Source organism: Hemitrygon akajei, chromosome 3 (genome assembly GCF_048418815.1).
Source record: "Hemitrygon akajei chromosome 3, sHemAka1.3, whole genome shotgun sequence".
Classification (NCBI taxonomy): domain Eukaryota; kingdom Metazoa; phylum Chordata; class Chondrichthyes; order Myliobatiformes; family Dasyatidae; genus Hemitrygon; species Hemitrygon akajei.
This window is the reverse complement of record NC_133126.1, coordinates 167,246,102-167,268,419: the sequence shown is the minus strand read 5'-3', so window position 1 is coordinate 167,268,419 and position 22,318 is coordinate 167,246,102. Positions and strand designations below refer to the sequence as shown.

At 40.6% G+C, this 22,318-nt stretch overlaps 1 protein-coding gene across 3 annotated transcripts in view; it reads left to right on the top strand.

The window, feature by feature from the left end:
• sox2 (SRY-box transcription factor 2) overlaps positions 1-22,318 on the top strand; it is a 172,578-nt gene that overhangs the window by 128,476 nt on the left and 21,784 nt on the right. For 2 of the 3 annotated variants that reach the window (XR_012098388.1, XR_012098387.1), the window contains one exon: positions 1,675-1,806. The gene's annotated coding sequence lies outside the window, so the exon portion shown is untranslated. Of the gene's footprint in view, positions 1-1,674; positions 1,824-22,318 lie in introns of all 3 variants that reach the window. The other variant, XR_012098389.1, reaches the window with a different exon arrangement.

The window sequence follows — 22,318 nt, the reverse complement described above, 5'->3', positions numbered from 1 at the left end:
AACAACTGCATTATTTCTCTCTCGTATGAGTTTCCTTTTCTGCCCAATGGGTTGTTTCAGCAGTATTCTAGGCAAAGCAGATAGAAACCGGCAGTAGGTCAGGCAACACTCTGTGAGGAGCGAAGCAGTTAACATTTCAGAGGGTCATGACTTTCTGGAATTTTCCACCCCAGAGCATGATAAAGGAAGTGCTATTGAGTATATTCATTGCAGAAATTTACTGACACGTGAACTACAAGGGAGTCAAGAGGAGAGAGAAGAGAGAGTTGGGGTGAGGTGTTGAGACCAAAATGGGATCAGTCATGATCTTACTGAATATAGGAGTAGCCTACTCCTGCTCCTGTTTTTTAATGTTTCATGTGTTCCCTCATTCATGTCAAATGATAGCGCACCTACAATAAATGGGCACATGCATTATGTGACTGAAAGGGCTGGAATTTTTGATAGAGAAGAACTTTATAAATCAATTAGACTAACACTTAATTGCAGACAAGGCTTGGGAATTATTTCCTGACAAACGCTGGGCTTGAATCAGTGTTAAGGCTTGTCCTTAGTGGGGTTGGTGGGATTCTTTTCTACCAGAAATTGTGTCTACTATCTCTTGTACAGAGCTGAATAATGGAGGGAGAAAACAAACTGCGGCTGATATGAATGCCAGCTGGCTGTCCCTGTGCTATTTCTGAAGAACATTGCCTTATGATGCCCACTGATCTCTTGGAGCCCAGAACAGTGGATGTGTGTGAAATCTCATGCTTCCTCCTTCGTGGTTTTCTGCAAATGTTCTCCAAATGAATTAATTCCAACAATGGCTACAGATTGGATTTTGGATCCCAGGCCCATCCTAGCAACAATGAGAGCTTTCATGAAGGATGTTTTTATTGTCCCCATAGCTCATGCAAATTTATTCTCCACTACAGGAACATTTTTGAAGGCTCAATGAACTGGTTTTGCAATTTACTTGGAAAAATAAGAAGCTAAAATAAAAACAGAATATGTAGGAAATATTCACCCAATCTGGCTGTATCTGTGGGAGAAAGTGTGCCTCTTCTCTGGCAGTTAAACCATTTATGTAAACCCATTAATTGGACCTATGTGATTGTGGAATGTGTTCTGCATGTAGAAACAATTCTTGCTCATCTCACCACAAGCTACGGATTCTGCTTTGGAACTGGAACCTTTGCTGTTGTTCTTTAACTACAATCATACCTGTACCTTTCATTAGATGAAATTCTTTGCCATGTCTTGATATTGTCACAAATTTGTTATCATGAATTTGAATGTGACCTTAAGTTACACAGCAAGCTTTAGAAAGGTCCTCAAGCTGCAGTCCAAGAAAGGTCCTTCACTGAAACAACATACTTGCTGAAAATATTCTGGTTCCTGAGTCCAAATTTGTAACTCTCTGTAATTTCCAGCAATTTAGGATTGACAAACCTAGATCTGCAGTCTTGGATGTTTTGGGCCATCAAGATGGGTTTTTAGCATTCTTGCAAGGTAAGTACTGACGTTGATTCCAGATGGAGGCACTGGCACAGTTGGTTCTGGCTCCTCATTTCTTCCAACATCAGAAAATTTGGATGGTGTCCTCTTTGTAGAAATAACATTGCAGAGTTTTTTTTTCCTGAGTTGAAGTCGATTATCCTTTTATTTGTTTTATTCTCACTCTGACTTTAGGTACCTTGAAGAGGCACATGGTTGAATCCCAAATCACAAAGGGAACTCCCAGTGGAGAAAAGAACTGATACTCAATCCTGGACCTGTCTCTATCAGTTGTGGATCAATGCAGGCAGCTGAAGAGCTTATGTTGTAAGTGTCAAGCCCAGGTAATTTTTGAGGCAGCTAAAGGGTGTATGAATTATTCACCTCTGTATGTGGTCTACTATTGATTCTGAACTTTTATGAATTCTTGATAAAATGTATTATCTTACTCATTTGGTTGTCAAGTCCTCATGATCATTTTCACTCCAGTATTGTTTTGTATTTAGTAGCTCGCAGGGAAGGGAAGTAGTAGGAATTAGATAGATAGATAGATACTTTATTCATCCCCATGGGGAAATTCAACTTTTTTTTCCAATGTCCCATACACTTGTTGTATCAAAACTAATTACATACAATACTTAACTCAGTAAAAAATATGATATGCATCTAAATCACTATCTCAAAAAGCATTAATAATAGCTTTTAAAAAGTTCTTAAGTCCTGGCGGTTGAATTGTAAAGCCTAATGGCATTGGGGAGTATTGACCTCTTCATCCTGTCTGAGGAGCATTGCATCGATAGTAACCTGTCACTGAAACTGCTTCTCTGTCTCTGGATGGTGCTATGTAGAGGATGTTCAGAGTTTTCCATAATTGACCGTAGCCTACTCAGCGCCCTTCGCTCAGCTACCGATGTTAAACTCTCCAGTACTTTGCCCACGACAGAGCCCGCCTTCCTTACCAGCTTATTAAGACGTGAGGCGTCCCTCTTTTTAATGCTTCCTCCCCAACACGCCACCACAAAGAAGAGGGCGCTCTCCACAACTGACCTATAGAACATCTTCAGCATCTCACTACAGACATTGAATGACGCCAACCTTCTAAGGAAGTACAGTCGACTCTGTGCCTTCCTGCACAAGGCATCTGTGTTGGCAGTCCAGTCTAGCTTCTCGTCTAACTGTACTCCCAGATACTTGTAGGTCTTAACCTGCTCCACACATTCTCCATTAATGATCACTGGCTCCATATGAGGCCTAGATCTCCTAAAGTCCACCACCATCTCCTTGGTCTTGGTGATATTGAGACGCAGGTAGTTTGAGTTGCACCATATCACAAAGTCCTGTATCAGTTTCCTATACTCTTCCTCCTGTCCATTCCTGACACACCCCACTATGGCCGTGTCATCAGCGAACTTCTGCACATGGCAGGACTCCGAGTTATATTGGAAGTCTGATGTGTACAGGGTGAACAGGACCGGAGAGAGTACGGTTCCCTGCGGCGCTCCTGTGCTGCTGACCACCGTGTCAGACCTACAGTCTCCCAACCGTACATACTGAGGTCTATCTGTCAAGTAGTCCACTATCCAATCCACCATGTGAGAGTCTACTCCCATCTCCGTTAGTTTGTGCCTTAAGATCTTGGGCTGGATGGTGTTAAAGGCACTAGAGAAGTCAAGGAATGTAATCCTCACAGCACAACTGACCCCATCTAGGTGAGAGAGTGATTTGTGCAGCAAATACGTGATAGCATCCTCCACTCCCACCTTCTCCTTATACGCAAACTGAAGAGGATCCTGGGCGTGCCTGGTTTGTGGCCTCAGATTCTGTATTATCAGCCGCTCCATGGTCTTCATCACGTGCGACGTCAAGGCAACAGGTCTGAAGTCATTCAACTCCTTTGGTTGTGGTTTCTTCGGTACCGGAACAGTACAGATAATAGATATTATTTTAAATAAACATATAGCTAAAAGGAACATGAGAGGAGGAAATTAATTAGAGAGAGGGATTGAGAATTAAGTAGAGGGAACTGAGTGCAGAGAAACAGGATGTCAAAACTTTGATTCAAACTCTTATGAAGTTTAGAGCATATATTTAAAAATCCAAGCATTCTAATGAAAATATGCTAAAATAATGTTTCATTAAAGATAGAATGGTGCTTGGTGCACACCATGCTAGAAGTAAACATGAAAAATGAAATTCATAAAAATCACCACGTAATGGGCCAAAGATCGAAAATATGTAAATCACAAACAAAAGGTTGTGAAATAGAAATTCTTTATGTAACCTGCATAGCATTTAACACTCAGTCAACATCATCAAACAAATAATTGTAAGTAATGTGGTTTATGGAAGCTTGTTCTTAATGTATTGGTTGCTGTATTTTTTTGAAATTACAGCACTTTAAGCATTTTGTTGACCATGCAGAACTTGAAATAACAGAAGATGCAGAATTAAATTAAACAAGGTATTCCACTTATTTCTCACAAATATTACCTAGTGTAGCGATGTGCTACACACAACGCTGAAATAACGACACGCAGTCGGTAAGTCGTTTCGAGACTAGTTTATTCAAACTTCGCAGCGCTGGCATTTAATCCCTAGCGCCCGCCCTCTCTGGGCGGAAATGACGTCAGAGGTGCATTACCAAAGTCTCCCCCCGCGCGCTGGCTATTTGAAACCTCCTCTCTCCCCCCAATGTCCAGAACGTATGTGGACCCGTTGTTGTTGATCACCTTGAACGGCCCCTCGTACGGCCGCTGTAGCGGTGCCCGGTGTCCGCCCCTTCGTACAAATACAAACTTAGTTCTGCAGGTCTTTGGGTACATGGGTCGGGGTCCGTCTGTGCTGTGAAGTCGGCACAGGGGCCAGGTTGCCAAGCCTCTCACATAGTCTGTCCAGGACTGCTGCGGGTTCTTCCTCTTGCCCCCTTGGGGCTGGTATAAACTCTCCCGGAACGGCCGGGGTGCGCCGTACACCAACTCGGCCGACGAGGCATGCAGATCCTCTTTGGGCGCTGTACGAATTCCAAGCAGGACCCAGGAAGCTCGTCCACCCAGTTAGCTCCTCTCAGGCGGGCCATGAGAGCCGACTTCAAATGACGGTGGAAGCGTTCCACTAGATAGATAGATAGATAGATACTTTATTCATCCCCATGGGGAAATTCAACATTTTTTCCAATGTCCCATACACTTGTTGTATCAAAATTAATTACATACAATACTTAACTCAGTAGGCAGTTGTGTGGTGTAGCTGCGTTCCCAACAGGCTGGCCACAGCCGACCACAGGCTGGAGGTGAACTGGGACCCTCTGTCGGAGGTAATGTGGGCCGGTACCCCGAAACGTGCTACCCAGGTTGCAATCAGTGCTCGGGCGCAGGAATCGGCAGATGTGTCAGTGAGCGGGACCGTCTCTGGCCACCTCGTGAACCGGTCTACCATAGTTAGGAGGTACCACACTCCTTGGGACACTGGTAGGGGGCCCACGATATCCACATGAATGTGGTCGAACCTCCGGTGGGTGGATTCGAACTGCTGCGGCGGAGCTTTAGTTGCACAGGAGGGTCCTCTCACCTGGGCCTACGAGAAAGTCCTGCAGCTGCAAACCCGAGACTGCGGTCCTGTAGCTGGGCATCTCATCGTCTGCCTGCTACGCCTCCGCCAGTGCTGCATAGTCCACCCCCAGGGACAGGGCCTGGATAGCTAGTCTGGAGAGTGTGTCCGCCACGACGTTGTCCTTTCCCGAGACATGCTGGATGTCCGTCGTGTACTCGGAGATGTAGGACAGATGTCGCTGCTGGCGAGCCGACCAGGGATCAGACACCTTCGTGAACGCGAAGGTCAACGGTTTGTGGTCCGTGAACGTGGTGAACAGCCTGCCTTCTAAGAAGTACCTGAAATGCCGGATTGCCAGATCCAGTGCCAACAGCTCTCGGTCGAAAGCACTGTACTTGAGTTCGGGTGGTCGTAGGTGCTTGCTGAAGAACACCAGGGGTTGCCAGCGCCCCTCGATGAGCTGCTCCAGCACCCCACCGACTGCTGTGTCGGATGCGTCCACCGTGAGTGCGGTTGGAACGTCCGTTCTGGGGTGCACCAGCATCGCGGCATCTGCCAAGGCTTCCTTGGCTTTAACGAAAGCGGTCACGGCCTCCTCATCCAAATAATGTCCTTGCCTTTACCCGACATCAGGGTGTACAAAGGGCACATGATACGGACTGCTGAGGGGAGGAAACGGTGGTAGAAGTTCACTATACCAACGAACTCCTGTAGGCCTTTGACCGTGTTGGGCTGGGCAAAGTGGCGGATCGCGTCTACCTTGGTGGGCAGAGGTGTTGCCTCGTCTTTGGTAATCCTGTGGCCCAGGAAGTCGATGGTATCGAGACCAAACTGGCATTTGGCCGGGTTGATTGTGAGGCCGAAATCACTCAGGCGGGAGTAGAGCTGGCGGAGGTGGGACAGATGCTCCTGATGACAACTGCTGGCTATAAGGATGTCGTCCAAATAGATGAACGCAAAGTCCAGGTCGCGTCCCACCACATCCATTAGCCGCTGGAACGTCTGTGCGGCAGTCTTCAGGCCGAATGGCTTTCGGAGGAACTCAAACAGGCCGAACGGGGTGATGAGTGCTGTTTTGGGGTTGTCTTCAGGGTGTACCGGGATTTGATGGTATCCCCGGACTTGGTCTACTTTGGAAAAGATGCTTGCCCCGTGCAGGTTTGCTGCAAAGTCCTGTATGTGCGGCACGGGGTAGCGGTCTGGAGTTGTAGCCTCGTTTAGTCTGCGGTAGTCGCCACATGGTCTCCCACCCCCAGCTGCTTTGGGCACCATGTGCAGGGGGGAGGCCCATGGGCTGTCGGACCTCCGTACGATCCCCAATTCCTCCATCCTCTTGAACTCCTCCTTCGCCAGGCGGAGCTTTTCTGGGGGGAGCCTTCGTGCGCGGGCATGGAGGGGTGGTCCCTTGGTCGGGATGTGGTGCTGAACCCCGTGTCTGGGCATGGCTGCCATGAACTGTGGTGCCAGAATCGATGGAAAGTCTGCCAGGATTCTGGTGAATTTGTTGTCCGACAGCGTGATGGAGTTCAGGTGTGGGGCCGGCAACTTGGCTTCACCCAGGGAGAACGTCTGGAAAGTCTTGGCATGTACCAGTCTTTTCCCTTGCAAGTCGACCAGCAGGCTGTGAGCTTGCAAGAAGTCCGCCCCCAGGAGTGGTTGGGCCACCGTGGCCAGTGTGAAGTCCCACGTGAATCAGCTGGTGCCGAACTGCAGCTGCACTGTGCGGGTGCTGTAGGTCCATATCGTGCTGCTGTTTGCGGCCCTCAGGGTGGGTCCTGGCTTCCTGCTGCAGGTGTCATAACCCGTCGGGGGCAAGACGCTGATTTCCGCTCCGATGTCAACCAAGAAGCGTCGTCCCGACTGTTTGTCCCAGACGTACAAGAGGCTGTCCTGGTGGCCAGCCGCCATAGTCATTAGCAGCTGCTGGCCCTGGCCCTGGCCCTTGCAGGGTGGGCAACAACGGCGGGCTTCTGTGCCCCACCGCTGGTGGTAGAAACACCTCTGTTCACTGTCCTCCTCACTCCTGCCTCTGTGTTGTGTGCGCCCCGCTGCAGGGCCTGGTCTGGTAGATGAAACATGTATCTTGAAGTTAAACATAAATTATATTTTTGTTTAATTTCATTGTTGGTGGTAATATTGAAATGTAAGTTACATTGAGTATTGCAGATTCTGGAAATCTGTAATAAAAATATATACATTTCGTCTGCATGTATGCTGGAAACACTGGTTGGCAAGCAGTGAGTCAACATGTATGGAAAGCAAACTAGAGTTAACATTACAGATCAAGCGGCCTTTGCTAGAAGTTCAAAGATCAAAGTACATTTATTATCAAAGTATGTATACTATATACAACCTTGAGACAGCCACAAAACAAAAAAGCCCAATAGAACCCAGTAATAAGAAGACATCGAACACCCAATGTACAGAAAAATAAAGAAATCATGCAAAGAATAAAAGTAAGCAAGTAACATTCAGAATTAAAGTTTATGAAGGGGAATATATAGCCACGAAACCAGTCATCACTACAGCTGATTCAGGGGCCCATTACTTGCAGGCTACAGCCTTAGTTCAGCACAGGCAAGTAAACCTCGCAGAGCAGCAAGCTGACTGGCCCATCCCTCAATCTGGCCCATCCCTCAAATTGTCCAAACCTTGGGTCGTTCCTCACGCCTGGACTCAGGCCCTGCCGCTTTGATACATTCTCCGGCCCAGGCCCTGTTGCCTTGACTCAGCCTATACCTGACCTTTCCTCTCAGCACTTAAATCAATCAAATGTTGAGTCTTTCTCTGCCTCAATTCTGCATCACCTCACCTTGATTTTGCTACATTAAATCACCCCCAAATCTGCTCCAGCAATGGCTAAACACTGGCTCATGCCCCGTTCTCGTGCCCAGGCCGAGCTGCTTGGATTTGGCCTGTACATGCCACACTGTAATCTCCTGTACCTTTTGAGATTTCAGTTCACACTGCAAAAGTGCCAGGTCGTGCAGGTCGTTTAAGAGCTCAACTCAGGGGAAGTTACAGGCTATTGATTACAGTGGTTGTATCCGAGGAATAGTATGATTAATACAGTGATTTTTGCTTTTTTTTGTTACCCTACAACTCATCACTGTTGTTCTCCAGCTTAAACTGGAAGTGCCTGATTAACCACTTCCTCAATCTGTCCTGCTGCATTTGGTGACTTGAATACATATAGTATCTTCAAAGAGAGAAGTAGAATTAACAGTTTGGAAAAGTTTGATGGAATAAACTCATTGACGTAGGAGCCCTTTCCCTCTTACTGGTGCCTCGACTAAGTAGGTAAGCAACAACTGTGCAAAACAAAGTTTGCATTTTAGTTCATCTGTTTCGATGAAATGTTAACTCTGATTTCAGTCCATAGGAAAATCGTTCTAGTGTTTTCTGTTCTCCCATATCATTTCCAGACAGGTTTGCGATCTATTTGCTACCGTCAGTTTGGAAGGTTCCATAGCATGTTTACTTTTCTCTGCCAAATTGACGGAGCAACAGCAAGCTAACATTTCATTGTATCTGAGTGAGTGTTCGCTCTGTTTCTTTCTGCACATATGCTACCTGATCTGCTAAGTATTGTGGTAATTGTAACAGACTTCTGTCAAATGTTTCTCAGACATGAAGCTGAGGCAATGAGATACAATACCCAGAGAAGATAGTACATAATTATTTACTAAGAATAGAAAAACAAGTCACTAGATCCTGCACATGGCTTTCCTTCCGTGATAAAGAGATATTTCCTCAAAATGATGGTCTCTATCAGCTGAATCTTCTCACACATTTCTTCACTATTTCCAGAGGATTCTGCAGAAATCCTTGTTTTGCTAGGTTGAATCATTTGCATGGCTGTGTGATCAGACATCACCTTGAAACTGGGAGAATGCAAGCTCAAGTTGGAGTTTATTGGCACCTGACTGTACACTTATACAATCAAATCAGAACAATGTTCCTCTTGTCCACCATGTACCCCCAGTACTCATTTTACACACAGCACATAAAACTAAATATTACCACAAATAAGTTAACAAGTTAATAAAATATAATTCAAAATGCATGTGAAGTGGTGTCACAGGCAAACAGTACAGGAAGTAGTATAGAGCCTGTGGTCCTAGTGACAAAGATTTGGTGATGGCAGGGTAACCATTAGTCTCACAGCCTGGGGGCAGAAGCTGTTACCTACACTGGCAGTCCTAGTCCTGATGCTCCTGTACTTTCTTCCTGACCGTAAGACATAAGAGCAGAACTAGATCATTCAGCCCATTGAGTCTGCTCCATCATTCCATCATGGCTAATTTATTCTTGCTCTCAACCTCATTCTCCTGCCTTCTCTCTGTAACCTTTGTCATCCTTACTAATCAAGAATCTATCAACCTTCACTTTAAATATACCCAATAACTTGGCCTCCACAGCCGTCTGTGGCAATAAATTTTACAGATTCATCACCCTCTGGCTAAAGAAATTCCTCCTCATCTCTGTTCTCAATGGATGTTCGCCTATTCTGAGGCTGTACCCTCTGACCCTAGATTTCCCTACTATAGGAAACATCCTCTCTACATCCACTCTGTCTTGCCCTTTCAATATTTGATAAGTTTCAATGAGATCCCCCTCTCATTTTTCTAAACTTCAGTGAGTACAGGGTACATCAACCCTTTCATTCCTGGAATTATTCTCATGGACCCTCTTCACATCTTTTCTTAGATGAGGGACCCAAAACTGCTCACAATACTCTCGTTGCAGTCTGATCAATGCCTTATAAATCCTCAGCATTACATCCTTGCTTTTATATTCAGTCCTCCCAAAATGAATGCTAACATTGCATTTGCCTCCTTACCACTGATTCAATCTCAAAGTTAACCTTTAGGGAATCCTGCACAATAACTCTTAAGTCTCTTTGCACTCTGATTTTTGAATTAGCTCCTCATTTAGAAAATAGTCTATGCCTTTATTCCTTATACCAAAGTGCATGACCATATACTTCCCTACACTATATTCCACGGCCACACCTTTGCCCATTCTCCTAATCTGTCTATGTCCTTCTGAAGACTTCCTGCTTCTTCAACACTACGTGTCCCTCCATCTATCTTCATATTGTCCAGAAACATGACCACAAAGCTATCAATTCTGTTACTTAAATCATTGACATACATAATAGAACTGGTCTCAACACTGACCTCTGTGGAACACCACTAGTCACCGGCAGCCAACCAGAAAAGCTTTATTCTCACTCTTTATCTTCAGCCAATTGGCAGATTTTCTATCCATGCTAGTATCTTTCCTGTAAAACCATGGACTCTTATCTTGTTGAGCAGCCTCATGTGCAGCACCTTGTTAAAAGCCTTCTGAAAATCCAAGTAAGCATCATCCTCTGACTGTCTTTTGACTGTCCTGCCTATTACTTCCTCAATCAATTCCAACAGATTTGTCAAGCAAGATTTCCCCTTAAGGATATGCTGACTTTAGTCTATTTTATCATATGCCATCAAGTACCCTGAAACCTCATCCTTAATAATGGACTCCAACATCTTCCCAACCACTGAAGTCAGGCTAACTGGCCTATAATTTCCTTTCTCCTGCCTCCCTCCCTTTTTAACGAGTTGAGTGACATTTGCAATTTTCTAATCGTCTGAAGCCATTCCAGAATCTAGTAATTCTTGGAATATCATTACTAATACCTCCACAATCTCTTGAGCCACCTCTCTCAGAACCCTGGGGTGTAGTCCATCTGGTTCAGCTGATATATCTACCTTCAGATCATTCAGCTTCCCAAGCATCTTCTGTTTAGTAATAGCAACTTCACTCTGCCTCCTGCACTCTCGAATTTCTGGCATAGTATTTGTGCCTTCCTCAGTGAAGACTGATGTAACATACTTAATAAGCTCGCCGACTATTTCTTTGTCCGTGTTACTACCTATCCAATGTCATTTTCTATCGGTGCGATATTCACTCTTGCCTCTCTTTACTCTTTATATATCTAATTTAAAAAATTTGGTCCTGTTTTATATTATTGACCAGCTTACATTCATATTTAATCTTTTTTTTATTGTTGCATTTTTTTAAAAGTTCCCCAATCCTCCAACTTCCCACCAATTTTGTTTTATTATATGCACAATCTTTTGTTTTTATGCTGTCTTTAATGTCCCTTGTTAGCCACTGTTCTTTTGTCCTCCCTTAAGAATGCTTCTTTGTCTTTGGGATGTATCTGTCATGCACCTTCCAAATTGCTCATAGAAACTCCAGCCCTTGCTGATCTGCTGTCATCCCTGCTAGTGTCCCCTTCCACTCAAATTTAGCCAGCCCCTCTCATGCCTCTGTAATTCCTTTTATTCCACTATAATACTGATACATCTGACTTTAGCTTCTCCCTCTCAAACTGCAGGGTGAAGTTTATCATATTATGATCACCAGCCCCTAAGGGTTCCCTTACCCTAAGCCTCCTAATCAAATATGGTTCATTACAAAACACCCAACCCAGAATTTCCAATTTCCTAGTAGGCTTAACCACAAGCTGCTCTGAAAAGTCATCTCATAGGCATTCTACAAATTCTGTCTTTTGGGATCGAGCACCAATCTGATTTTCCCAATCTACAGTACCTTCATGACTATTGTAACATTGTTATTTTGACATGTGCTTTCTATATTCCGTTGTAATTTATAGACACATCCTGGCTACTCTTTGGAGGTCTGAATATAATTCCCATCGGGGCCTTTTTAGTCTTGCAGTTTCTTAACTCTACATTTTCCAATCCTATGTCACCTCTTTCAAAGGATTTGATTTCATTTTTTACTAACAGAGCCTCCCTACCCCCTCTACCTACCTGTATGTCCTTTTGATACAAGGTGTATCCTTGGATGTTAAGTTTCCAACTATAATCTTCTTTCTTGTTTGACTCAGTGATGCCCATAATGTCATACCTGCCAATCTCTAACTGTGCTACAAGATCATCTACCTTATTCTGTCTACTGTGAGCATCAAATATAACACCTTCAGCCCTGTTTTCATCACCTATTTCAACTTTGCCTCTAGGTTACACTGCAACCTATCCATTGACTTCAATCTTGCCCTATCATCTGCCTGTCTGTCCTTCCAGTCTCACTACCTCAATATACACTGTTCCCATCTTTTGCTACGAGCACACAAAGGAATTTAAACGGTGAACAAAGGGTTGTCACCCTCTACCTCATTGGCATCTTAAGTATATTTCATGATCGTACACAATCACATTTCCTTTTCCAGTTTCTGATCTGGACGGTGTTGATAAAGTCGAGTTTGTGATGATTTGTCTGCAGAGTTTAGAACTGGCTTATTTATACAGTTTTTATTGAAAAAAATATTGATTCATTATATCGAATTCCAAAGAAGCAAAGAGTGTGAAGTGCAAAAGAACTGCTAGTTTATTTAGAGGAATAGCTTAATGAAACAGTAGAAACTGCTACACGGAAAGTCCATGAGGTCAGGAACGTGCAGCTACAATAAATATTTATGTACAATACAGAAACTGGTGTTACCTGCGTGTACTGTCACGAAGCGAAAGTTGCTGGAATATTTGCAAGTGGGAAGAAGTAGAGTGATATTTGGAAACTTGACTTTTTAAAGCATCATTTAGCAAGCAAATCATATCTGGACGGTGTGCAAAAGACATACCAGACTTTTAGCTCCTTGCCCATTTTCGGGTCAGTTGAGCATAATGGTGAACAGCAGCCACATGAGTGTTGTGCTTAATTGTACTGGGCACCCACATTCTTATTATAAATAATTCCTCTCTATTCCCAGTCCGACCTTTTTCCACATTGTTCCAGATTCAGAGCTCAGTGCAGACTATTGAGTAGGTGTGGGCAATGAACTTCCGCAGAGTTTCTCACATTTGTTCATCAGGGTTTTGGCATTACAGGTATTCATCGATTTAAGAAGAATGAATTTTTGCCATAACATCATTGTTGTGAAATGTAATTTTGTGATTCAAAGACGCATGCTCATAAATGGCCTATGCATCTTTGAATTACAAAGCTATATGTTGTTAAAAGAAATAGCCTTACACTTTCCATGCATGGGAACATATAATACCAACATTTCCATAATGTATTTTGCCTAGCCTTTATGATTTTCAAAACCTTGCTTGAGGAACTATTCTCTAGGAGCACATAAATCTTTATTTAAATCAAAACTGCCTGTATTCTGCAGAAACATTGTAAACAGTAATATAGAATTTACAAGACATTGTTCTGGTCATATGTATCTGAGGTCAAACATTCCATTATCGACTGATCAATACTAGTTCAAGCCATTTGCTTGTTTGCAAGTACTTCAAAAACTGTGATCTGTCTGTGCCATCCCAAGAATATGAAAGATCATTGTTCTACATAAATTGCATCAATAACTTACGACTCTAGAAATAAAAACACATTTCTGAACTACTCAGATAGATGAATAACTGGCAAATAAAGTTCAAAATTGCAAAAGTAAAAACAAAACACCCTTCTTTCCAAAAAAATACGCTTACTTTTGTTGGGAAGTAAGAAAAGTAATTGATTACATGGAAGGTGTAAGACATGTGGAATAGAGGAATAAAAGCATTTCAGAATAGCAATACCTTAATTACTTAAAGTTAGAAAGCACATCAAGAATTGCATTGAATTGACTTTATTTCTTACATCCTTCATATACATGAGGAGTAAAAATCTTTACGTTATGCCTCCATCTAAATGTGCAATGTGCAATCATAGTAATTTATACTGATTTATAATAAATAGAAGTCAATATAATATAGAATACACTCAAGTAAGCGTGAGGTCATCAGTCTGATAGCCTGCTGGAAGAAGGTCTAACCTCCTTCCACCTCCCAAAGCTGTACTGGTAGGTTCGTTAGTCACAATAACTAATCCTTTAAAGTGGCAAAGTATCGAAAAGATTCATTGGGAGGTGGATGGGCATGTGGGGGAGAGTAAGCTGCAGAGTACAGGGAACTAAAGAGAGAGGAAATGAGAATGATGGGGCTGCTTGGCTGAAAGGTGGCATGGACACATTTGGCTGAAAGAGTTCCAGATGTGTTGTGACAAGTAAGTAAGATAAGTTTGAAACTGTAATATAGCTACAATTTCAAACAATTTTTAAAGATATGCTTCAGGAAACTTCTGTGGAAGTTTAAACTCTTTTTAAACTTCTCAGTTTTGTTCAGGTTCAAGTGTTAATGCATTGTCTTCTTCCAATTATTTCCAGATTAATAGGACATCTACTTCTTTTTCAATGCAAAAGTACTTATTGAAGTAGATGATAAATAACTTGGAAAATATCCTTAGCTCACAAAGTTGTCCACTTCCAGTGAACATTGATCACATTGTCCCTATGCCAAACATTTTCACTACTGTCCTGATTTTGAGCCTTCAGCAATGGTGTACTTTTATAAAATTCAGGATTCAAGATTGTTTAATAGCATTTCCAGTACACAAGTGTAAAGAAGAATAAAGTAATTGTTACAAAGGATCCGATGCAGCAGAAACAAAAAGCAAATAAGATAAAGGACACAATAAATACAAAAGATAGCTTATAGACATCGACTAATTGTGTGCCCAGGAGTAAGGCACAGGAGTGTCTGTACATGACTTGACTCCAACAGGAAATGATAAAACACTGGTGGTAGGGTATGTGAAGGTGTGGGTTAGTGGGTAGAGGAGTTGATCAGCCTTACTGCTTGGAGAGAATAACTATCTTTGAGTCTGGTGGTTCTGGCATGGATGCTACATAGTGTCCTCCCTGATAGGAGTGGGATAAGGTGAGCAGGGTGGGATCCTTTGTGATGTTACTCGCCTTTCTCTGCACCTTTCTGTACATACGTCCTTGATGATGGGTAGGCTGGTGCTGCTGATGTGTTGGGCTGCCAAAATGATTACTTGGTCAAATCAAAAATAATTACTTGGTGGCTAAATAATTTTGATCAAAATGTATTTTTACTGCTTTCTTGGCTAGTTTTTGTTATCTTTTACATGATTGTATAGTCATATTTGTCCAGCTATTCCTTTGAATTCCATTGAATCAGCACGTTGTCGCTGCATCCTCTCGACACATCCCACTGCGAAATTTAGATTTCTTATTTCTTTTCCTCCTCTGTGGCTACAATTTGAGAGAAATCTATCATAACAGTTTTGAAAATGGAGCTCCTTGCATTGTTGCAGATCACTTCTTGCGTAATAAATACATTTCTTTGCAAGAAACGGCAGTGCTAATAGCACTCTTCACAAGCCCGCAATCACCTTCTAATAGGCTACATGATGGTTCAGGAGAGCAGCTTTGCACAAGTCACCTGCTGATTATTTTTTCCTTCGCTCTTTCACACAAAGAAATATTCAGCAGGTGACTTATTCATGACTACTTCTCCTGTTCCCGAGCTGGTCTAAGGATATATAACAAAATGGGACATAAGATAAAAGCATATATACAAGCAGCACCAAAACAGGGCCTCTGGCCCATCTAATCCATGCTGACCATGTAAACTGACCTTCTGTAAGCTAGTTCCATTTGCCTGCATTTGTCCCATATCCCTCTAAATCTTTCCGATCCATGTACCTGCCCAAATGTCTTTTAAACATTGTAATTGTACCCACGTCTGTCATTTCCTCTGGCAGCTTGTTCCACATAGCTGCGTCCCCTTTCTGTGTCTGTGTCTGTGTCCCCTTTCAATCTTTTCCCTCCCACTTATGCCCACATGCTTTGGACTCTTCTATTCTGGAGAAAAGGCTGTGAACATTCACCTTATCTATGCCCCACTTGAATATCTATACCTCTGTAAGACGCCCTTCATCCTCCTGTGTTCCAGGAAAAAAGACTCCAGCTGATGAATCTCCATGTTTCATTACTGATGAAACATGGGATACAATCTAGAAACCTGAAGTTCTGCATGTAATTTAGGTTTAGCATAAGTATGTGCATTGCACTTTAGGTTTTTCTAAACCCATTAAATGAGGCTCTCCACACCCCAATGAGGGTCTAATTTTAATTTTCCTCCACTGAAAGTTAATTAGATTGTTTTCAGATCTATTTTTGAGCTGGTCCTGACCGAAGTACTATTGGTCTACCTGGAACAGAAATTTGCTCAAGTTTCTGTGGAAGGCCAACTATGAATAAAACTAGTGAGACAAATGTATCAAATAGAAAGAAACAAATTTAGTGACATACAAAAATATGCCTTGTATACAATTTCAGAAGTTCTTCACAATGATCAAGGAATTATATTTTTCAGATGCTTCTGTTAGAAAGAGAAATATTTTTCTTTATTGATCTACTTTTGACTGAAGTTTAATGACAAAACATATTGTCTCATCAGGCATTACTTTTATGGGAAAACTGCACATTCAACTTTCAAACTCCCTTTAACTTTGACATTCCAACATGTCACATTGGTTGGGAATGGCAAAGGAAAAAAATTCTGTGAAATAGTAAGCTTACGATCTGGGATGAATGTACCACGGCTCACCAAGCAGCCTTTGAAATATTAGATTGAACTTTGCAAGATCTCAGACACAATAATAAATAAATAAATAAATAGGAGGCATTACTTTTACTGCTAGTTAAATATCTTTGACAAAGGCTACCAGTAATTTTACAAGCCACTAAAGCAGATACATTAAAAACCTGTATTAATTTGTCATTTATTAGGGAAAATGTTAAATGACTACACCGGGAAACCAGCATGTGAGTGTGTTTAAAAGTCGATCCATTTACTAAAGTGTTTGCTTCAAATTTCTTCAAATTAGGAAATGGACAGAATAAACATGAAGACTCAGGAATGATTTCAATGAAAAATTGGTTGCTTCAGTTCATGATCTAATGCAAGCTGTTTTCTCCTATGTCATTCAATACTACTTTGCGTAGCTAAAAAAATACAATGCAAGCCATAAGTCAAGACCTATTTCAAAACTTCTCGATGACCTGCAGAATTTAAATCTATTGAGATTTAGAAAAAGATTTTTTTTTCTTGTTCCAAATATATTCTTTTTTTGTAACAATTGTTTTATTTATGTTTTTCTTGTGAATGCTGCTTATATGGTGCTTCTGCCACCTGATTTCTAAATAGACATTAAATTCATAAACCCATATACACTACCTCACTATTTAAAAAAAAATTGTCTTTGCACTACTTAATTTAACTTAACTATTATATATATATTAGTTCAGTTTATTCCTATATTTATCATGTATTGCTTTGTACTGCTGCCGCTAAGTTAAAAATTTTACGACACATGCCAGTGATATTAAATCTGATTCTGATGTACCTGTGATGTTATTGCAATAAGTTTTTTTTCTCATTGCATTTGTGCATACATATACTTGTGCATATGACAATAAACTCAACTTTGACTTTATTTTCCTATCAAACTTAAATCGAATTGCGCTATTTAGGAATTTGGATCCACCAGTACAACGCAATAGTACAAGATTATCAGTTCAAAAACTGACATCACATGTAGTAGAGGCTTCAATAATGACTAGCAATGCTTTTGGAGAATATGTTCTCATCTTCAGACACCAATTATCCCATCTGATCTACCTTTTCAATTCAAGTACCTTCATTTCCCTTTTTCAATTTAGATTTGCTAAATAAGGACCAAGGACAATCACTAAACTCAATGTTTTTCCATGGTTGCTTTAGAATTGGAGATATAAATAAGCCATGCATTTTTATACTGGGTTCAAAAAAAAATACAGTATACTGAAGCATTTCTACATTGAAATCAAGTGAATATGCGTATTTTATATAGATACATACCTAAAAGAATTATATTAATTTTTTGTATACATATTCATTTTCAGTGTATCTGTTTTTTATGGATAAGTTTAGTTAATCTACATGATTTTATTCCCTTAATTATATTATCATGGAATAATTATATACTTAAGTTAGATTTTATTTCAATAACAAGGAGTGTTATAAACCTGATTGCATGGAAATAAAAGCAAACATCGTGATTGCCAGCATAATAACCCTAGCAGCTCTGGGTACAGCAGCTAGCTGACATATAATTCAAAGTTAATAAAATTACTCATAAAATCAATGATTTCATATTAAAAGAACTTTAAAGGCATTTCTCTGCCGACCTGCCTTAGTCCTTGGTGGCTCATTTCAAATCTCTGAGGCTTTGGACCAAGTCCCTGAGCCAGAGGAGCATAGCATGGATAAGTTTGGAAGCACATGAACTTAGGGTGGAGGGCAGGATGTGGGGTGAATATTCGGCTGAGGTTGAATTCAGGAGCTATGGTTTTTTCTATGTGGGATTGAGTGAGAGGGTTGGATGGGAATTCCAGCTTTTTCCCAATGTATCAGCTGTTATTAGAACCAGTAATTATGTTTGCATCAGATGTGTTTTTAATCACTGGTACTGTACTTTGTCCTTTTCCTTCAAGTGAAAATTATAGGGTGGACAAGATTAGAGGAGTGAACTAAAATATGTTTTGTATCTGCTTTAAAGGCCACCTGATAGTATAAATTCCAAAGGATACACTTACAAGAAATCAGAAGAGTTTTATGTTCCTTGAAGCATATGTGTGAGGCAGAAATAGCAAAGGAATGATTGTAAAAGTTAATAGTTTAGAGAGTTTATAGATATTTTCGACTTTGGGTTAGAGCATAAGGGCATACAGGGTACTAATCAGAATTTTATTTCTATGTTTTGTGATTAATGATAATAATTGTGCCTATTTGTGTAGAGTGATTTATAATTATAAACTATAAATGGAAAATATTAATGCAAGAGATTATAACTTTAAAAGCTGACCTTTATGATTGAAAATATTCAAAAATTATACACTCAAGGACTAAGAACATGTGATTATGTATTCCTGATAAGTATGAAACATTGAAACCAGTTATCCATGTAAGAGGCTATGGCTGCATGTGGATTAAGTACCAGCTGTGTCCTAACAGTATCATTTGTACAGTGTCTGAAATTAACCTGCTCCAGCAGAGATCGAAAAACTGTTGGTGGCACTTCATAAACAGTTTCAGCCTGTTGCTGAAATAGACATTATCACATCTCACTGGTATCATTTACCATATGGTCACTCATTCATGAACTATACACTAATGAGAATTTGGTTCACAGGTAATTTTCTAATGATTGTCTTGGGATAAACAAATTTATCACACTAGTTCTGCTAATGTATTCTACTAGATTCACAGGGGAAAAGATTAATCATCTAAAAAGCAAGCTGGTAGCTTTCATTATGTCAGAGTATCCTAATATGCACAGAACCCAGCCAATTGTTACCATAGCAGCAGATACATTTTCTCCTTTGTGAGATAAATGGCAGCTCCCAAGCTGATTGGCTAAAATTAGATTATCCTGCTGGACCAACCATAGGGAGTTAATTTCATCAGAGGAAAAATGGTGGGAAATCCTATGGAGAGGTAACAAAGGAATTTTCATTATAGGCCAAAACATACAAGTTCACTTTTGGACAAAGTAATTTACAACAAATATGAATACCAACAGATCTGAATGAGTCTGTATGACCCTACCATGACTCTTATAAACATATTTAAGATCCAACCAGAACACAGCCACAAATCTAATTTTATTGTTGTGACTAAATATATTTTTGTAGATTTCTGTTGTTAGACTGCACTCAAATTAAATGCAGGTTTGCTAATTGTTCATTAGAAATATCTAACTAATTTAAATTAGATGAATCCTCTTAAAACGGAAACACCTTAAAGAAAGTTAAAAAAATAATAAACTCTATTTCTGTTTATAATTCAGGCTGTTTAATTTCCTTTCCAAAATTAGGATTTAAAGTATTGGGTTGGCACTATTATAACATGCTTGTCACACAATCGAAAGATCAGGGGCAGATTTGCAGTTGTCAGCATGTTACAGAGCTCTGGCCCAATCTTAAATGAAAGGTCTTGCATGACATTATGCTCATTTTGAGGGGATTGGAAGCAGAACAAACCACATCCATGAAACAGCTGAAAAAAAATCTTTTGACAATTGACTATGCCACATTTTAACTCAGCCTGCTGTCAAACCAATTAAAGATCCTAACTGTTTCTAAATGACCCTGCAAACTAAAAAATTGTTTCAAAAATTGTATAAAATTAAAGAATTTTAATATATTAAATGTTTTGAAATAAAAACTATTAAAGTATGTAATAACAAGTAAAACAGTTAAGAAAACCGAATTAATGAAAAGATATAAATTACCTACTACTTTCCTAGGTATTTCACAGATATTCTCCATCGAAATAAATAAACTCACTATTCATGCATCAGTTCTTGCTTGGCACAAGTTCAGCACACAGATTCCCCAGTGTGAATACTGAGGAATTGCTCCAGGTTTCCAGTCAATCTGTGGAATCTATGAGGAATCCAACATTCAAGCATATCTGGGAATCCAGAATTTGATGCTTTTGTGGTGAAATCGCTAGCATTTCCCAGCAATTTCAAACCCATTTTGGGTTCAAGCTCCATTGCAGAATTTAAGTTTATAAACCAGAACAGTAGTACAAAAAAGTGAACGAATCCTGCATTAGCAGAGTGCCTGGATTTGAAATTTTGAAATACGCGGACAAAAATACACAACCAATTTTGGGTATTTTCTTCATTAAGTGCATAATAGACCCTTCTGGGTTTAACGGATTGCGTACTTCATAAAAACATTGTCTACATTGGGGCAGCAGAGTAACAGAGTGGTTTTCGTAATGCTAATACAACACCCGTTGTTCAATTCCACAGTGTCTGTGAGGAGTTTTTACGTTCTTCCTGTGACCATGTGGCTTTCCTCCGGCCCACATTCCAAAGACGTATGGGTCAGAAGGTTAATTGGTCACATGGGTGTTAATGGGCAGTGCAGGTTCATTGGGTCAAAAGGGCACATTACAGTGCTGTATATCTTTTTTTAACTTTTGCTCAGCATAACAAAACTTTCAATTTCCAGATACATTTACATTCTTCCCCTCACAGGTATCAACTATCAGAACATTTTCATCAAAGTACAGACATCACTACCCCATCCTACACAAAAGCCCTTATTAGTTTAGCAGACAGGTTTACATCTACATATTGCAGAAAAGGTTGCCATGTTTTATGAAAACTATTTGTTTTTGTGTGTACCATACATGTCAAAAAGTCCAAAGAAATGTATTCCATGATTAACTTACGCCAACCAAAAAGTCCAGGGGCCTTATTGGATAGCCAACAAAGTAAAATGTTCTTCCTCGCACAAAAAGTCAGGATGTTAAAGAGTTTTTTTCTGATGTGTATTAATAATACGACTGCTGGGTAACCCTAAGAGAAAAGACACTGACTCCAGTTCAAGCTCCATCTTCAGAATCTTTTCCATTTTACCCAAAATATCACTCCAGTATGCCTAAAGTTTGGGACAAGTCCAAAAACAGTGGGTGAAAGTTCCAATATTTACTTTACGTTTAGAACACATTGGAGAAACCCCCGACTTAAATTTCGAGAGACAATCTGGAGTCAGATAGGCTGTATGCAGAATTTTGAATTGCAATGCTTTAGTTCTATTACAAACTGAAATTTTCTTTGCATTATCACAGATATCTTCCCATGTTTCAGCTGTAATTTCTACTCCCCGCACTTCCTCCCAGAACCTTCCCAACTGCTCAGCCTCTCCACAAGAACATTCCCTCAGGATGCTGTAAAAAGTACGGATGGAGACTTCACCCTTAGAACAAAACACCCTCTTTTCTATGTCAGAACGAACAGTGCTCTATATCTAAGGAAAATTCATTTCTTGTTTCGTGCTCTTAGGTGTTGTGCGGAGTTGAAGTGCCACTTGCATATCGATTCTTATCACACATAAGGAAGGATAGGAAAACAGAATTTGGAAAACACTCCAATAATTTTTTCTTTCTGCAAAATTCTACATTACAATATCGCCAATTACATATTAGGTGGTACTGAGAGGAATTTTTATCAGTAAAATTCATCAAGCAAAATAGGCCGCAAATTGATGCCATGTTAAATATTGGATGATGTTCACTTTCTTGATTCTGTTTAAATTCCAGGTTTTGTGAAGGAATTCTAGGAAAACCACTAACAATTGTTAGTTTTCTTGCCATGCACTGTACTAATCATCTAGCATCTAATTATCTCACAACATAATAGGGGCAGGGGTTAGCCATCTTCCCCATCAATCAATGTGATCAAGGCTGATGTGTCCTGCTCAAATCCTCTTTAGTGCTGGTTCCCAATAGCTCTCAATTCCCTAATTTTATACATTTTCTACCTCGTTTTCAAATACCTCCAATAATCTAGCCTTCACAAT